This window comes from Dromaius novaehollandiae, chromosome Z (assembly GCF_036370855.1).
Source record: "Dromaius novaehollandiae isolate bDroNov1 chromosome Z, bDroNov1.hap1, whole genome shotgun sequence".
Classification (NCBI taxonomy): domain Eukaryota; kingdom Metazoa; phylum Chordata; class Aves; order Casuariiformes; family Dromaiidae; genus Dromaius; species Dromaius novaehollandiae.
In genome coordinates, this window is record NC_088132.1 from 2,702,583 (window position 1) to 2,719,525 (window position 16,943).

The window sequence follows — 16,943 nt, forward strand, 5'->3', positions numbered from 1 at the left end:
CCGCTGGGTGGACGGGAGACTTGCTCGTTCCCACCCCAGCCCCCGAACCTCCCCCATCGGCTACTGTGCTTCCCTGGGCTCAGCCCCGCCAAAGGGGAGGAGGGTGTGTCGCGAAGCTGGCAGGGCCGGCGGGGAGCTGTGCTGCGGCGAGCGTGCTGGGGAGCGTCAGGTGTGAAGGCTGCTGTGTGCCTAGGGCTTGCCGGGCGACGCTTGAAGAACCCAAGGGAGGAGACGCTGCGGGATATCTGCAACGGTGAGTAAGAGCAGTGCCGTGCTGGCAGCGGTGGGCAGAGGGCAAGGGAGGTGGAGCGTGGGCAGTGTGCTGCAGTTGCCATGGCCTGCTACCATCCTCATCTTGAGAACTCCATGGAAACAGCCAGCATCAGGCCGGAACCTGCAGGCTCTGCGCTGCTGGCTCCGGAGAGCACGGGAGGGCTGGAAGTGTCCTCTGGGAAACGGCTCTGCTTGTGAGGAGAAGGAGGACAACAATCCCAGGCCCACGGTGCCCTTGCACTGGCGACCGCCTGAGCAGGCAAACAGTCTGGGTCGTCTGCAACAGTGTCATCATCCTGCTTCCCAGGATCCAGACCAGGGGGTGAGTTCAATGGCGTTGTGCCACCTGAAGCAGGACAGAAGCCCTTGGACGGGAGAGGTGCGTGCGTATGACTTCATCCATGCCCTCTTGGTGGTGGGCTGCCTGGGCCCTGCGGCTGATGCAGCCCAGCTGCTCCCCTGCTCCTACACTGGAAGGGTTTCCCGTTGCTTCCTGTGGCTGAGGAGCGTGGCAGGGTGGCGCGGTGCTTTGCTTGGACACCTGTCTGTGCCTGGAAGGACCCAACCCACGACACTTTGCCTTACTCTCTCGCTGCAGGGCGAATCTGTAGAGGTAGTGAAGAGCATCCGCAGCCCCACAGCTGGTCCTTGCCAGCACAGCAGAGGAGGAGTCGCCCCACCAGCTTCCCCAGCATGTGGAAGTCGTCCGTGGCAGCGAGGGCAGGCTTGTCTCTGACGCCATCAGAGGGGACGCAGGACTGGGGGAGGGCGGGAGCAGTGGGAGCAGGGCGAAGGTGAGGCGGTTGTGGGCGACACCTTGCTCACAGCCGTGATGAGAGGGCTGTGGCAGGGTGTGTCCCAGCCCATCCGCCTCTGCATACTGCCAGGTGTTTGGCCCAGCCAAGGGGCAACCTCGCCTCCCTCTGAGCAACCCCTGATCCTGCACAGCAGCCATGGCAAGGTGAGCAGGAGGCTGCCTCCCTGCCAAGGCTGAGGATTACCTGGCTTAGCACCAGGCTGATGGGGAAATGAGCCTGTCCCCAGTAGGGGCAGCATCCCATGCAGCCCTGTGGTCATTCAGAAATCGGCGGACTTCTCCGCAGCCGCGTCTTCTCCGTGGGAGAAGTCAACACCCCAGCGAGGAAGGAGGGGCGCCCCGGCAAACCTGGGCCTACACACAGCAGTCGCTCTTCCACAGAGCCCTGCCCAAAGTGGCCCCGAGGCTCGTCTGCTGGCCCCGTTGGCTTACCATTCTCTGAGAGGCCCTCAGAAAGCTGTGGGCGGCAAGCAGACCCAGCGCCTTCCCACTGCGCAGGCAGGAGCCATTGACGCTGCATGGCAGCGCTCACCGCGGCCCCTTGCTGGCCCCCACCAGCTCTCGGGACCACACTGCCACGCCTAAGCACAGGGCTTTTGGGGGGGCCTGGTCCTGTAGCAGAGCAGGTGATCTGAGCAGGTTTGTAAAGTGGGGCTTTGGCATCACAAGAGTCACCCGAAAAGCGCTAAGGTTGGGACAGTTCCAAAGGGACGGAGAATTTGTTGCTTGAAGAGCTGCATGCTACCCAGTGGCGGAAAGACTGGGGAAGCTTCTGAGGTCCGGAGGAAGCCTGTTTGCTGAGGCGGTGCGGCTGCGGAACCGGGAACGGGACATGAGCTGGGTTGGAGGGCGGGGGGCACACAGTTCTGCACCCTTTTCCCCAGGCCATGTGGTCAGCAGGCACGGGGTGGTCTTCACCTCTCCATCGCCTCTACCTTCCCAGAGAAGCGAGCTCACAAGTACATCTGTGGCTGCGGGCAGCACCTGCTCACTGGGTGGGGAGCAAAGCAGGATTTGGCTCTGCAGCTCACCTGCCAACAACCTCCTCCCATCCTGGTGGGGGAGGGTGGGGCGGGTGGTGGAAGCAGAAGCCACCCCTTCCCCTACAGCTGGCCTTCTTTTCTGGGACACTTTTTTGTTGTTGTTTTGTTTTTGTTTTTGCAGAAGTGGTAGACCTCTGACTGTGCGTCTGAGTGTGAAAAACCACGACCAAGCCCATGGTTTCTTTAAGCTCTACATACTGAAGGACTCGAGGCAGTGCTTGGCTGGGCAATATGCGTGTGCTGTCTGGGCAGCTTGCTGCTGTGAGGCTAGGAGGCTTTCAGCGCTGGGCAGGCTGCTGGTCACCACGATGTCCCCATGTGCAGCACTTTTGTCTTGTCTGGACAGCACAACACCTCCAGTACCTTTTGGTGTGTGCAGGTGTGGCTGCCGTTTGCTGCAGACGCATCCGATACGTGGGGCACGTGCAAGTGGCCAGAAACACAGATGGCAATCGGACTGACATATTTCAGGAGTGAGAGAGGGGCAATGAGGCATGGCGAAGGGAACTGAGGCACTGAGATGCGGAGTGTCCAGTTGGCTGGGAATGTGGCGGTGTTGCTGTGGAGGGGCAACCTCCGTGCAGAAACCTCAGCGTGCAAAAGCTCAAGCCCGCTTCCCCGCCCAAAAAAGCCAGGAGAAATGCTCAGAGGGCTCAAGGAGCAGAAGCTGAGCCTCACGGGCTTCGAGCACACAGCGCCCACAAGGCTCGACAAAAAGCTGACAAGCTGCTCGCCCCATGTGTGTGCTCACCACTGCTCCCTTGACCCCAGGTCCTAGTAGCACCGCCTCTAGCACCAAGCCGGGCTACGCGCTGCCACCCACAATGCAGGCACAAACCAGGATGTTGCCAGTGGCAGCACCAAACTAAAACACGCTCCTGCCTATGCACAGCGAGTCTTAGCGCCATTCCCTGCTGCAGCATGGGCATGTCACACGACAGCAGCACATCGGAGGAGGCCCTCACAGAGACTGCACGGGGAACGCAGAGAGACAGGGGCTGCTCAGCCCATTAAGACCGCTCTGGCCTTGGTCTGCATCCTGAATGGCACTGCTTGCCTAAGCATATTGGGCACAGGAAGGCAGCAGCCCTTGCCATTCCTTGCCCAGCTGCCTCCCTGCTTCACAAGAGCCCCACGGCAGAAGGCCTTCAGTTATCCCAGAAGCTGTCACCAAGCAAAGGACTAGCCTTCCAGAAGCCTCGCCAATGCCTTCCTCTTCCCTCATCCCTCGCTGCTGCAGAGCAAAGCTTGCCCGAGGCCTGGCCGGCGAGAGACAAGCAGGAAAAAAGCATGCTTGTGCTGCCTCTTTGCAGAAACGCTCCTTGCCTGTTAGGCGCCATGCTGCGGGGTGCAGAAGAAAGCACTTGCCTCTCCCTCAAACACCTCCTCCGCCACCCAGGGCTCAAGGGCAAGAGCTGTGCCCACGTCAAACTTGCCTCCACATGGCTGGGGCAGCCACACAACGGGTGCTCCGCTTCCCTTCCTCCGCTCCCAAGAAGGAGCGCAAGGCCCACTCGCAGCTTACTACTTGCAGAGCCGCCCTGCGAAAAAGTCTCCAGGACCCAGCAGGGCTCAAAGGGAAGACCAGGGCAGAAGCCGAGCATGCCTCCGCAAATCGAGGGCAGCCACGCAAGAAGTGCCCTGCAAGACTTTCTCCCATCCCCAAACTTACACTAGGCCTACTCACGCATCACTACTAGGCGGGCCAAACTGCTAAATGCCTACCATCTACAGCTCTCAGGCAAGAGCTTAGGGCATGCTAAGATTCCTCGGCTTTGGGAGGGCAGCCATAAAGCACGTGCCCTGCCGCCATTCCTCCCTTGCTGACGATTTCACCACTGCTGCCCTCAAGATCTGCCCAGATGCCTGGGCCGGGGCATGTCCCAGCTCTCCAAGGGCATGACCCCCCCGCCACCCGGGAACACAAGTCCTTCTCACTAGGCTCAGCCTGCATTAGGCCAGTAATGCAGAGGGAAGGTGCAGCACCTGCAAGGCATGAGAGCGAGAGCCAGCGCCCCTCCCCGCCCAGGACCCCCAGCCAGGGTAGGGACGAGTCAGCAAAAGGGGATGCAGTCAGGACAGGGCACTGGCCAGCTATCCGGGGCTCAAGGCTCTGGCCAGCTGGAGCCTGGGCATGAGGGAGCAGTGATGGAGCAGCATGGGCGAGCCAGGCACTTTGAAGCCACTTGAGACTCTGCCCCCGCATCTTCCCACAATGGGCTGGCAAAGGGGCAGAGCTGAGCCAAGGTGAGGGGGACAGCACGCCTCCTGCCCCAGGCTGTGCTGCCATTTCCTGGTCTCTGCTGCTGCCTGCGCAGGCCTCCTGGGAAGCCCTCGTTGCCGCTGCAGCATGCCTGAAGCGGGCACAGCTCAGGGACCAGACCCAGGCAGAGCAGCCCTGGAGGACTGGCGAATGCTTGCTAGGGAGAACGCCCACGGGCTCAGGCCGGACAAGGCCTTCGCCCCCACCAACAGCCGTACCTGGGGTAGGCAGCTGTGCCTCTGCTGTACTGCTCCAGCCCCAAGCCCACAGCCTGCACCTGCGTGCTTGATCCCTTTCCTCAAGCTCATCGCCCCAGTGGGCTCTTTGGCAGACCCACCCTCCCCTCCCTGACCTCCTGCCAGCTTGCTGCGACCTGGCATCCATCCCCACCTGGGCCTTGGCAGCACACAGGGTTCTCAGCACCCCCAGGCCACACGCTGACAGCTGCCCTCTCCAAACCTCAGCCCCACGTGGCTCCTGGCTGGGAGATGCCCGTGCCCTGATGCCCAGAAGGGAAAGAGAGGAGGTGCGGGGAGCAGGGCTTGGCCTGCCTCTTTGGGGAAGGCCTGTGGCAGCCCCGTGCTCTCTGCAGCTGGCAAGAGGCAGGAGCCAAGTGGACGACTACCTGTGTCAGAGCCTGCCGTACTTGGAGGACTCTCAGGCATCCCTGCGAGAGGTGGCCGTGAGGTTCCTTGGTGAGCCACACCCCCGGGGTCCCTCTGTTTGCAACTTGCTCCTAGGCCCAGCTGCCCCTGCCCGGCAGCAAGCCCTGTGGCTGCCAGGGCCCAGACTGCCTGGTGCAGGGCCTGGGCTTGCAGGAGCCCCGCTGGGGTGGACGGGAGACTTGCTCGTTCCCACCCCAGCCCCCGAACCTCCCCCATCGGCTACTGTGCTTCCCTGGGCTCAGCCCCGCCAAAGGGGAGGAGGGTGTGTCGCGAAGCTGGCAGGGCCGGCGGGGAGCTGTGCTGCGGCGAGCGTGCTGGGGAGCGTCAGGTGTGAAGGCTGCTGTGTGCCTAGGGCTTGCCGGGCGACGCTTGAAGAACCCAAGGGAGGAGACGCTGCGGGATATCTGCAACGGTGAGTAAGAGCAGTGCCGTGCTGGCAGCGGTGGGCAGAGGGCAAGGGAGGCGGAGCGTGGGCAGTGTGCTGCAGTTGCCATGGCCTGCTACCATCCTCATCTTGAGAACTCCATGGAAACAGCCAGCATCAGGCCGGAACCTGCAGGCTCTGCGCTGCTGGCTCCGGAGAGCACGGGAGGGCTGGAAGTGTCCTCTGGGAAACGGCTCTGCTTGTGAGGAGAAGGAGGACAACAATCCCAGGCCCACGGTGCCCTTGCACTGGCGACCGCCTGAGCAGGCAAACAGTCTGGGTCGTCTGCAACAGTGTCATCATCCTGCTTCCCAGGATCCAGACCAGGGGGTGAGTTCAATGGCGTTGTGCCACCTGAAGCAGGACAGAAGCCCTTGGACGGGAGAGGTGCGTGCGTATGACTTCATCCATGCCCTCTTGGTGGTGGGCTGCCTGGGCCCTGCGGCTGATGCAGCCCAGCTGCTCCCCTGCTCCTACACTGGAAGGGTTTCCCGTTGCTTCCTGTGGCTGAGGAGCGTGGCAGGGTGGCGCGGTGCTTTGCTTGGACACCTGTCTGTGCCTGGAAGGACCCAACCCACGACACTTTGCCTTACTCTCTCGCTGCAGGGCGAATCTGTAGAGGTAGTGAAGAGCATCCGCAGCCCCACAGCTGGTCCTTGCCAGCACAGCAGAGGAGGAGTCGCCCCACCAGCTTCCCCAGCATGTGGAAGTCCTCCGTGGCAGCGAGGGCAGGCTTGTCTCTGACGCCATCAGAGGGGACGCAGGACTGGGGGAGGGCGGGAGCAGTGGGAGCAGGGCGAAGGTGAGGCGGTTGTGGGCGACACCTTGCTCACAGCCGTGATGAGAGGGCTGTGGCAGGGTGTGTCCCAGCCCATCCGCCTCTGCATACTGCCAGGTGTTTGGCCCAGCCAAGGGGCAACCTCGCCTCCCTCTGAGCAACCCCTGATCCTGCACAGCAGCCATGGCAAGGTGAGCAGGAGGCTGCCTCCCTGCCAAGGCTGAGGATTACCTGGCTTAGCACCAGGCTGATGGGGAAATGAGCCTGTCCCCAGTAGGGGCAGCATCCCATGCAGCCCTGTGGTCATTCAGAAATCGGCGGACTTCTCCGCAGCCGCGTCTTCTCCGTGGGAGAAGTCAACACCCCAGCGAGGAAGGAGGGGCACCCCGGCAAACCTGGGCCTACACACAGCAGTCGCTCTTCCACAGAGCCCTGCCCAAAGTGGCCCCGAGGCTCGTCTGCTGGCCCCGTTGGCTTACCATTCTCTGAGAGGCCCTCAGAAAGCTGTGGGCGGCAAGCAGACCCAGCGCCTTCCCACTGCGCAGGCAGGAGCCATTGACGCTGCATGGCAGCGCTCACCGCGGCCCCTTGCTGGCCCCCACCAGCTCTCGGGACCACACTGCCATGCCTAAGCACAGGGCTTTTGGGGGGGCCTGGTCCTGTAGCAGAGCAGGTGATCTGAGCAGGTTTGTAAAGTGGGGCTTTGGCATCACAAGAGTCACCCGAAAAGCGCTAAGGTTGGGACAGTTCCAAAGGGACGGAGAATTTGTTGCTTGAAGAGCTGCATGCTACCCAGTGGCAGAAAGACTGGGGAAGCTTCTGAGGTCCGGAGGAAGCCTGTTTGCTGAGGCGGTGCGGCTGGGAAATCGGGAGGGGGACATGAGCTGGGTTGGAGGGCGGGGGGCACACAGTTCTGCACCCTTTTCCCCAGGCCATGTGGTCAGCAGGCACGGGGTGGTCTTCACCTCTCCATCGCCTCTACCTTCCCAGAGAAGCGAGCTCACAAGTACATCTGTGGCTGCGGGCAGCACCTGCTCACTGGGTGGGGAGCAAAGCAGGATTTGGCTCTGCAGCTCACCTGCCAACAACCTCCTCCCATCCTGATGGGGGAGGGTGGGGCGGGTGGTGGAAGCAGAAGCCACCCCTTCCCCTACAGCTGGCCTTCTTTTCTGGGACACTTTTATTTTGTTGTTTTGTTTTTGTTTTTGCAGAAGTGGTAGACCTCTGACTGTGCGTCTGAGTGTGAAAAACCACGACCAAGCCCATGGTTTCTTTAAGCTCTACATACTGAAGGACTCGAGGCAGTGCTTGGTTGGGCAATATGCGTGTGCTGTCTGGGCAGCTTGCTGCTGTGAGGCTAGGAGGCTTTCAGTGCTGGGCAGGCTGCTGGTCACCACGATGTCCCCATGTGCAGCACTTTTGTCTTGTCTGGACAGCACAACACCTCCAGTACCTTTTGGTGTGTGCAGGTGTGGCTGCCGTTTGCTGCAGACGCATCCGATACGTGGGGCACGTGCAAGTGGCCAGAAACACAGATGGCAATCGGACTGACATATTTCAGGAGTGAGAGAGGGGCAATGAGGCATGGCGAAGGGAACTGAGGCACTGAGATGCGGAGTGTCCAGTTGGCTGGGAATGTGGCGGTGTTGCTGTGGAGGGGCAACCTCCGTGCAGAAACCTCAGCGTGCAAAAGCTCAAGCCCGCTTCCCCGCCCAAAAAAGCCAGGAGAAATGCTCAGAGGGCTCAAGGAGCAGAAGCTGAGCCTCACGGGCTTCGAGCACACAGCGCCCACAAGGCTCGACAAAAAGCTGACAAGCTGCTCGCCCCATGTGTGTGCTCACCACTGCTCCCTTGACCCCAGGTCCTAGTAGCACTGCCTCTAGCACCAAGCCGGGCTACGCGCTGCCACCCACAATGCAGGCACAAACCAGGATGTTGCCAGTGGCAGCACCAAACTAAAACACGCTCCTGCCTATGCACAGCGAGTCTTAGCGCCATTCCCTGCTGCAGCATGGGCATGTCACACGACAGCAGCACATCGGAGGAGGCCCTCACAGAGACTGCACGAGGAACGCAGAGAGACAGGGGCTGCTCAGCCCATTAAGACCGCTCTGGCCTTGGTCTGCATCCTGAATGGCACTGCTTGCCTAAGCATATTGGGCACAGGAAGGCAGCAGCCCTTGCCATTCCTTGCCCAGCTGCCTCCCTGCTTCACAAGAGCCCCACGGCAGAAGGCCTTCAGTTATCCCAGAAGCTGTCACCAAGCAAAGGACTAGCCTTCCAGAAGCCTCGCCAATGCCTTCCTCTTCCCTCATCCCTCGCTGCTGCAGAGCAAAGCTTGCCCGAGGCCTGGCCGGCGAGAGACAAGCAGGAAAAAAGCATGCTTGTGCTGCCTCTTTGCAGAAACGCTCCTTGCCTGTTAGGCGCCATGCTGCGGGGTGCAGAAGAAAGCACTTGCCTCTCCCTCAAACACCTCCTCCGCCACCCAGGGCTCAAGGGCAAGAGCTGTGCCCACGTCAAACTTGCCTCCACATGGCTGGGGCAGCCACACAACGGGTGCTCCGCTTCCCTTCCTCCGCTCCCAAGAAGGAGCGCAAGGCCCACTCGCAGCTTACTACTTGCAGAGCCGCCCTGCGAAAAAGTCTCCAGGACCCAGCAGGGCTCAAAGGGAAGACCAGGGCAGAAGCCGAGCATGCCTCCGCAAATCGAGGGCAGCCACGCAAGAAGTGCCCTGCAAGACTTTCTCCCATCCCCAAACTTACACTAGGCCTACTCACGCATCACTACTAGGCGGGCCAAACTGCTAAATGCCTACCTAGCCTACCATCTACAGCTCTCAGGCAAGAGCTTAGGGCATGCTAAGATTCCTCGGCTTTGGGAGGGCAGCCATAAAGCACGTGCCCTGCCGCCATTCCTCCCTTGCTGACGATTTCACCACTGCTGCCCTCAAGATCTGCCCAGATGCCTGGGCCGGGGCATGTCCCAGCTCTCCAAGGGCATGACCCCCCCGCCACCCGGGAACACAAGTCCTTCTCACTAGGCTCAGCCTGCATTAGGCCAGTGATGCAGAGGGAAGGTGCAGCACCTGCAAGGCATGAGAGAGAGAGCCAGCGCCCCTCCCCGCCCAGGACCCCCAGCCAGGGTAGGGACGAGTCAGCAAAAGGGGATGCAGTCAGGACAGGGCACTGGCCAGCTATCCGGGGCTCAAGGCTCTGGCCAGCTGGAGCCTGGGCATGAGGGAGCAGTGATGGAGCAGCATGGGCGAGCCAGGCACTTTGAAGCCACTTGAGACTCTGCCCCCGCATCTTCCCACAATGGGCTGGCAAAGGGGCAGAGCTGAGCCAAGGTGAGGGGGACAGCACGCCTCCTGCCCCAGGCTGTGCTGCCATTTCCTGGTCTCTGCTGCTGCCTGCGCAGGCCTCCTGGGAAGCCCTCGTTGCCGCTGCAGCATGCCTGAAGCGGGCACAGCTCAGGGACCAGACCCAGGCAGAGCAGCCCTGGAGGACTGGCGAATGCTTGGTAGGGAGAACGCCCACGGGCTCAGGCCGGACAAGGCCTTCGCCCCCACCAACAGCCGTACCTGGGGTAGGCAGCTGTGCCTCTGCTGTACTGCTCCAGCCCCAAGCCCACAGCCTGCACCTGCGTGCTCGATCCCTTTCCTCAAGCTCATCGCCCCGGGGGGCTCTTTGGCAGACCCCCCTCCCCCCCCCGACCTCCTGCCAGCTTGCTGCGACCTGGCATCCATCCCCACCTGGGCCTTGGCAGCACACAGGGTTCTCAGCACCCCCAGGCCACACGCTGACAGCTGTCCTCTCCAAACCTCAGCCCCACGTGGCTCCTGGCTGGGAGATGCCCGTGCCCTGATGCCCAGAAGGGAAAGAGAGGAGGTGCGGGGAGCAGGGCTTGGCCTGCCTCTTTGGGGAAGGCCTGTGGCAGCCCCGTGCTCTCTGCAGCTGGCAAGAGGCAGGAGCCAAGTGGACGACTACCTGTGTCAGAGCCTGCCGTACTTGGAGGACTCTCAGGCATCCTTGCGAGAGGTGGCCGTGAGGTTCCTTGGTGAGCCACACCCCCGGGGTCCCTCTGTTTGCAACTTGCTCCTAGGCCCAGCTGCCCCTGCCCGGCAGCAAGCCCTGTGGCTGCCAGGGCCCAGACTGCCTGGTGCAGGGCCTGGGCTTGCAGGAGCCCCGCTGGGTGGACGGGAGACTTGCTCGTTCCCACCCCAGCCCCCGAACCTCCCCCATCGGCTACTGTGCTTCCCTGGGCTCAGCCCCGCCAAAGGGGAGGAGGGTGTGTCGCGAAGCTGGCAGGGCCGGCGGGGAGCTGTGCTGCGGCGAGCGTGCTGGGGAGCGTCAGGTGTGAAGGCTGCTGTGTGCCTAGGGCTTGCCGGGCGACGCTTGAAGAACCCAAGGGAGGAGACGCTGCGGGATATCTGCAACGGTGAGTAAGAGCAGTGCCGTGCTGGCAGCGGTGGGCAGAGGGCAAGGGAGGTGGAGCGTGGGCAGTGTGCTGCAGTTGCCATGGCCTGCTACCATCCTCATCTTGAGAACTCCATGGAAACAGCCAGCATCAGGCCGGAACCTGCAGGCTCTGCGCTGCTGGCTCCGGAGAGCACGGGAGGGCTGGAAGTGTCCTCTGGGAAACGGCTCTGCTTGTGAGGAGAAGGAGGACAACAATCCCAGGCCCACGGTGCCCTTGCACTGGCGACCGCCTGAGCAGGCAAACAGTCTGGGTCGTCTGCAACAGTGTCATCATCCTGCTTCCCAGGATCCAGACCAGGGGGTGAGTTCAATGGCGTTGTGCCACCTGAAGCAGGACAGAAGCCCTTGGACGGGAGAGGTGCGTGCGTATGACTTCATCCATGCCCTCTTGGTGGTGGGCTGCCTGGGCCCTGCGGCTGATGCAGCCCAGCTGCTCCCCTGCTCCTACACTGGAAGGGTTTCCCGTTGCTTCCTGTGGCTGAGGAGCGTGGCAGGGTGGCGCGGTGCTTTGCTTGGACACCTGTCTGTGCCTGGAAGGACCCAACCCACGACACTTTGCCTTACTCTCTCGCTGCAGGGCGAATCTGTAGAGGTAGTGAAGAGCATCCGCAGCCCCACAGCTGGTCCTTGCCAGCACAGCAGAGGAGGAGTCGCCCCACCAGCTTCCCCAGCATGTGGAAGTCGTCCGTGGCAGCGAGGGCAGGCTTGTCTCTGACGCCATCAGAGGGGACGCAGGACTGGGGGAGGGCGGGAGCAGTGGGAGCAGGGCGAAGGTGAGGCGGTTGTGGGCGACACCTTGCTCACAGCCGTGATGAGAGGGCTGTGGCAGGGTGTGTCCCAGCCCATCCGCCTCTGCATACTGCCAGGTGTTTGGCCCAGCCAAGGGGCAACCTCGCCTCCCTCTGAGCAACCCCTGATCCTGCACAGCAGCCATGGCAAGGTGAGCAGGAGGCTGCCTCCCTGCCAAGGCTGAGGATTACCTGGCTTAGCACCAGGCTGATGGGGAAATGAGCCTGTCCCCAGTAGGGGCAGCATCCCATGCAGCCCTGTGGTCATTCAGAAATCGGCGGACTTCTCCGCAGCCGCGTCTTCTCCGTGGGAGAAGTCAACACCCCAGCGAGGAAGGAGGGGCGCCCCGGCAAACCTGGGCCTACACACAGCAGTCGCTCTTCCACAGAGCCCTGCCCAAAGTGGCCCCGAGGCTCGTCTGCTGGCCCCGTTGGCTTACCATTCTCTGAGAGGCCCTCAGAAAGCTGTGGGCGGCAAGCAGACCCAGCGCCTTCCCACTGCGCAGGCAGGAGCCATTGACGCTGCATGGCAGCGCTCACCGCGGCCCCTTGCTGGCCCCCACCAGCTCTCGGGACCACACTGCCACGCCTAAGCACAGGGCTTTTGGGGGGGGCCTGGTCCTGTAGCAGAGCAGGTGATCTGAGCAGGTTTGTAAAGTGGGGCTTTGGCATCACAAGAGTCACCCGAAAAGCGCTAAGGTTGGGACAGTTCCAAAGGGACGGAGAATTTGTTGCTTGAAGAGCTGCATGCTACCCAGTGGCGGAAAGACTGGGGAAGCTTCTGAGGTCCGGAGGAAGCCTGTTTGCTGAGGCGGTGCGGCTGCGGAACCGGGAACGGGACATGAGCTGGGTTGGAGGGCGGGGGGCACACAGTTCTGCACCCTTTTCCCCAGGCCATGTGGTCAGCAGGCACGGGGTGGTCTTCACCTCTCCATCGCCTCTACCTTCCCAGAGAAGCGAGCTCACAAGTACATCTGTGGCTGCGGGCAGCACCTGCTCACTGGGTGGGGAGCAAAGCAGGATTTGGCTCTGCAGCTCACCTGCCAACAACCTCCTCCCATCCTGGTGGGGGAGGGTGGGGCGGGTGGTGGAAGCAGAAGCCACCCCTTCCCCTACAGCTGGCCTTCTTTTCTGGGACACTTTTTTGTTGTTGTTTTGTTTTTGTTTTTGCAGAAGTGGTAGACCTCTGACTGTGCGTCTGAGTGTGAAAAACCACGACCAAGCCCATGGTTTCTTTAAGCTCTACATACTGAAGGACTCGAGGCAGTGCTTGGCTGGGCAATATGCGTGTGCTGTCTGGGCAGCTTGCTGCTGTGAGGCTAGGAGGCTTTCAGCGCTGGGCAGGCTGCTGGTCACCACGATGTCCCCATGTGCAGCACTTTTGTCTTGTCTGGACAGCACAACACCTCCAGTACCTTTTGGTGTGTGCAGGTGTGGCTGCCGTTTGCTGCAGACGCATCCGATACGTGGGGCACGTGCAAGTGGCCAGAAACACAGATGGCAATCGGACTGACATATTTCAGGAGTGAGAGAGGGGCAATGAGGCATGGCGAAGGGAACTGAGGCACTGAGATGCGGAGTGTCCAGTTGGCTGGGAATGTGGCGGTGTTGCTGTGGAGGGGCAACCTCCGTGCAGAAACCTCAGCGTGCAAAAGCTCAAGCCCGCTTCCCCGCCCAAAAAAGCCAGGAGAAATGCTCAGAGGGCTCAAGGAGCAGAAGCTGAGCCTCACGGGCTTCGAGCACACAGCGCCCACAAGGCTCGACAAAAAGCTGACAAGCTGCTCGCCCCATGTGTGTGCTCACCACTGCTCCCTTGACCCCAGGTCCTAGTAGCACCGCCTCTAGCACCAAGCCGGGCTACGCGCTGCCACCCACAATGCAGGCACAAACCAGGATGTTGCCAGTGGCAGCACCAAACTAAAACACGCTCCTGCCTATGCACAGCGAGTCTTAGCGCCATTCCCTGCTGCAGCATGGGCATGTCACACGACAGCAGCACATCGGAGGAGGCCCTCACAGAGACTGCACGGGGAACGCAGAGAGACAGGGGCTGCTCAGCCCATTAAGACCGCTCTGGCCTTGGTCTGCATCCTGAATGGCACTGCTTGCCTAAGCATATTGGGCACAGGAAGGCAGCAGCCCTTGCCATTCCTTGCCCAGCTGCCTCCCTGCTTCACAAGAGCCCCACGGCAGAAGGCCTTCAGTTATCCCAGAAGCTGTCACCAAGCAAAGGACTAGCCTTCCAGAAGCCTCGCCAATGCCTTCCTCTTCCCTCATCCCTCGCTGCTGCAGAGCAAAGCTTGCCCGAGGCCTGGCCGGCGAGAGACAAGCAGGAAAAAAGCATGCTTGTGCTGCCTCTTTGCAGAAACGCTCCTTGCCTGTTAGGCGCCATGCTGCGGGGTGCAGAAGAAAGCACTTGCCTCTCCCTCAAACACCTCCTCCGCCACCCAGGGCTCAAGGGCAAGAGCTGTGCCCACGTCAAACTTGCCTCCACATGGCTGGGGCAGCCACACAACGGGTGCTCCGCTTCCCTTCCTCCGCTCCCAAGAAGGAGCGCAAGGCCCACTCGCAGCTTACTACTTGCAGAGCCGCCCTGCGAAAAAGTCTCCAGGACCCAGCAGGGCTCAAAGGGAAGACCAGGGCAGAAGCCGAGCATGCCTCCGCAAATCGAGGGCAGCCACGCAAGAAGTGCCCTGCAAGACTTTCTCCCATCCCCAAACTTACACTAGGCCTACTCACGCATCACTACTAGGCGGGCCAAACTGCTAAATGCCTACCTAGCCTACCATCTACAGCTCTCAGGCAAGAGCTTAGGGCATGCTAAGATTCCTCGGCTTTGGGAGGGCAGCCATAAAGCACGTGCCCTGCCGCCATTCCTCCCTTGCTGACGATTTCACCACTGCTGCCCTCAAGATCTGCCCAGATGCCTGGGCCGGGGCATGTCCCAGCTCTCCAAGGGCATGACCCCCCCGCCACCCGGGAACACAAGTCCTTCTCACTAGGCTCAGCCTGCATTAGGCCAGTAATGCAGAGGGAAGGTGCAGCACCTGCAAGGCATGAGAGAGAGAGCCAGCGCCCCTCCCCGCCCAGGACCCCCAGCCAGGGTAGGGACGAGTCAGCAAAAGGGAGATGCAGCCAGGACAGGGCACTGGCCAGCTATCCGGGGCTCAAGGCTCTGGCCAGCTGGAGCCTGGGCATGAGGGAGCAGTGATGGAGCAGCATGGGCGAGCCAGGCACTTTGAAGCCACTTGAGACTCTGCCCCCGCATCTTCCCACAATGGGCTGGCAAAGGGGCAGAGCTGAGCCAAGGTGAGGGGGACAGCACGCCTCCTGCCCCAGGCTGTGCTGCCATTTCCTGGTCTCTGCTGCTGCCTGCGCAGGCCTCCTGGGAAGCCCTCGTTGCCGCTGCAGCATGCCTGAAGCGGGCACAGCTCAGGGACCAGACCCAGGCAGAGCAGCCCTGGAGGACTGGCGAATGCTTGGTAGGGAGAACGCCCACGGGCTCAGGCCGGACAAGGCCTTCGCCCCCACCAACAGCCGTACCTGGGGTAGGCAGCTGTGCCTCTGCTGTACTGCTCCAGCCCCAAGCCCACAGCCTGCACCTGCGTGCTCGATCCCTTTCCTCAAGCTCATCGCCCCGGGGGGCTCTTTGGCAGACCCCCCTCCCCCCCCCGACCTCCTGCCAGCTTGCTGCGACCTGGCATCCATCCCCACCTGGGCCTTGGCAGCACACAGGGTTCTCAGCACCCCCAGGCCACACGCTGACAGCTGTCCTCTCCAAACCTCAGCCCCACGTGGCTCCTGGCTGGGAGATGCCCGTGCCCTGATGCCCAGAAGGGAAAGAGAGGAGGTGCGGGGAGCAGGGCTTGGCCTGCCTCTTTGGGGAAGGCCTGTGGCAGCCCCGTGCTCTCTGCAGCTGGCAAGAGGCAGGAGCCAAGTGGACGACTACCTGTGTCAGAGCCTGCCGTACTTGGAGGACTCTCAGGCATCCTTGCGAGAGGTGGCCGTGAGGTTCCTTGGTGAGCCACACCCCCGGGGTCCCTCTGTTTGCAACTTGCTCCTAGGCCCAGCTGCCCCTGCCCGGCAGCAAGCCCTGTGGCTGCCAGGGCCCAGACTGCCTGGTGCAGGGCCTGGGCTTGCAGGAGCCCCGCTGGGTGGACGGGAGACTTGCTCGTTCCCACCCCAGCCCCCGAACCTCCCCCATCGGCTACTGTGCTTCCCTGGGCTCAGCCCCGCCAAAGGGGAGGAGGGTGTGTCGCGAAGCTGGCAGGGCCGGCGGGGAGCTGTGCTGCGGCGAGCGTGCTGGGGAGCGTCAGGTGTGAAGGCTGCTGTGTGCCTAGGGCTTGCCGGGCGACGCTTGAAGAACCCAAGGGAGGAGACGCTGCGGGATATCTGCAACGGTGAGTAAGAGCAGTGCCGTGCTGGCAGCGGTGGGCAGAGGGCAAGGGAGGTGGAGCGTGGGCAGTGTGCTGCAGTTGCCATGGCCTGCTACCATCCTCATCTTGAGAACTCCATGGAAACAGCCAGCATCAGGCCGGAACCTGCAGGCTCTGCGCTGCTGGCTCCGGAGAGCACGGGAGGGCTGGAAGTGTCCTCTGGGAAACGGCTCTGCTTGTGAGGAGAAGGAGGACAACAATCCCAGGCCCACGGTGCCCTTGCACTGGCGACCGCCTGAGCAGGCAAACAGTCTGGGTCGTCTGCAACAGTGTCATCATCCTGCTTCCCAGGATCCAGACCAGGGGGTGAGTTCAATGGCGTTGTGCCACCTGAAGCAGGACAGAAGCCCTTGGACGGGAGAGGTGCGTGCGTATGACTTCATCCATGCCCTCTTGGTGGTGGGCTGCCTGGGCCCTGCGGCTGATGCAGCCCAGCTGCTCCCCTGCTCCTACACTGGAAGGGTTTCCCGTTGCTTCCTGTGGCTGAGGAGCGTGGCAGGGTGGCGCGGTGCTTTGCTTGGACACCTGTCTGTGCCTGGAAGGACCCAACCCACGACACTTTGCCTTACTCTCTCGCTGCAGGGCGAATCTGTAGAGGTAGTGAAGAGCATCCGCAGCCCCACAGCTGGTCCTTGCCAGCACAGCAGAGGAGGAGTCGCCCCACCAGCTTCCCCAGCATGTGGAAGTCGTCCGTGGCAGCGAGGGCAGGCTTGTCTCTGACGCCATCAGAGGGGACGCAGGACTGGGGGAGGGCGGGAGCAGTGGGAGCAGGGCGAAGGTGAGGCGGTTGTGGGCGACACCTTGCTCACAGCCGTGATGAGAGGGCTGTGGCAGGGTGTGTCCCAGCCCATCCGCCTCTGCATACTGCCAGGTGTTTGGCCCAGCCAAGGGGCAACCTCGCCTCCCTCTGAGCAACCCCTGATCCTGCACAGCAGCCATGGCAAGGTGAGCAGGAGGCTGCCTCCCTGCCAAGGCTGA